Consider the following 1900-nt stretch of genomic DNA (forward strand, 5'->3'; position numbering starts at 1 on the left):
GAGAGGTGCTGGTGGAGCTGGCTGGTGTCATCACGAGGCCTCTCTCAAACATCTTGGAAGGGGCAGAGAGATCAGGGAGGTTCCAAGATCCTCAGAAAAGGCAAATCTCAAACCCATCTTCAAGAAGGGCAAAAAGGAGGATGGGGAGTGTTACAGGTCGGCCACCTTCACCTCAGTCCGTAGCAAGGTGACAGGGAAAATGCTCTTGCAGCCATCTCCATTGCTTGAAGGAGAAGAAAAGGATTGCTGAACCCATGTGGGAGGGGAAAGAAGGGCATGCTGTGTACCTGGACTTTTGCAAGTCCTTGGAAGTGGTTTCCCGTAGTCTCCTTAGAGCGGATTGTTGACATCTGGACTGAAGACATGGACGATGCAGTGCATGGGAAGTTGGCTGGACAGTCAGGATCAAATTCCATCAGTGGTACAAAGTCCTCTGAGGGACCAGATACTAGCAGCATCCCTCCATGATCAGCAAAATTTCATAAAAGATCATTAAAAGCTGGAAATTAAGAGGTTTTTTTGCTATTACATAGATTTCCTTTTCTGCATAGGCTTCAACTTTTTTCTAAAATTTACATTCTGGTCTTGATTCACTTGCCTGCACAGAGTTGGTCGTGGAATCCAAGATGCCCTGTGGTAACTGAAGCACCCATGTGGGAAAATTGATGCAGGAATCCTTCGGATGTACGAGTGGGTTTGCAGGCAGGGAAGCTCTGGGGTGGTGCAGGGCATCACCTTCCTCCAGTGCTGCTGGGTAGGCTGTGAAGAGGCCTCTCAAGCACAGCAGACAGTATGTCCCCTTGGATGGTGGCTGTGAGGTCACTTCTGACTGGTCAGCAGCAGCAGGGAGAGAGATACTCTGAGGTCATGAAGGTCATCAGGAAGCCACCCTCAACAAGATGACACATTTGGGGAGGTCAGGAGGAGCCTGGTCAAAAGAAATGGGAGATTTGGGAGAGGAAAGAGGGCTGGACCAACAGACAGGAAAGATTTTGAAGAGGTAAAATGGGTTAAGGGGACATTGCTGTGAAAACATTCCTGTTAAGCCCTTACACTATCTCTAACTAGTAAACTTAAGCCTAACCCTACCCCTAAATACTCCTCCTCCCCCTGAGAGTAATACACTGTTACTAACCTAGCTGAGCTTAAGCTATCGCTAACCTCAAAGCTTACATCTAAGCCAAATCCCAAACCCATAACCCCTTTCCCTCACACTTACCCGGTTGCTCAGCCTGGCCCCTAGCCTCTACCCCTACTATTAACATGTTGGCCTTAATCCTAGCTAGCCCTCACCCCAGACCTAAACAAAACCCTAACCCACCATGCTAGCCCACACCTTAAATGCTAGCCAGGGAAACTCAGCAGGACACCAAACTCTCTCCTTAAGCCTTTGCCTAATCCCCAACCCTGCAAGGTGAGCTCTAATCCTTAAACTCCAACCTGAACAACAAATCCCTGAAGCTCTCTTTCGCACACTCTTACTGCCCTCATCTTGGTCACTTTTCCTCAACTTTAAGCTAGCTGTCTGGTCCCTTGGGACTGGGGCAGGGATCGTGAGGTCCCAGAACAGTTGCAGGGCATTGGGAGAGGAATGTGAGGTGACCTGTAGCTGATGAGCTCATAGGCCACAAGGAGGAGATGGGTGGGAATGCTATGGTGAGGTCAGCTGTGCCTCAGGATCTCATGGGACAGCAGGAGGCACAAGGCTGGGAAGGTGGCTGCGAGGTCCCTTCTGTCCTTGGAGTTGATAGGCCAGCAGCAGCAACATGGCTGGGAAAGGGACTGTAAGGTCACTTCTTTCTGAAGGGGCTGATAGGTCAGCCCTCGACTCATGACTGGGATATCTGCTTTTATGCTCACATCTTCCAAGCCAGCAAAAGCATGTTGCTTGTGAGAATCC

The sequence above is a fragment of the Harpia harpyja genome, unplaced genomic scaffold (assembly GCF_026419915.1).
Source record: "Harpia harpyja isolate bHarHar1 unplaced genomic scaffold, bHarHar1 primary haplotype scaffold_39, whole genome shotgun sequence".
Classification (NCBI taxonomy): Eukaryota; Metazoa; Chordata; class Aves; order Accipitriformes; family Accipitridae; genus Harpia; species Harpia harpyja.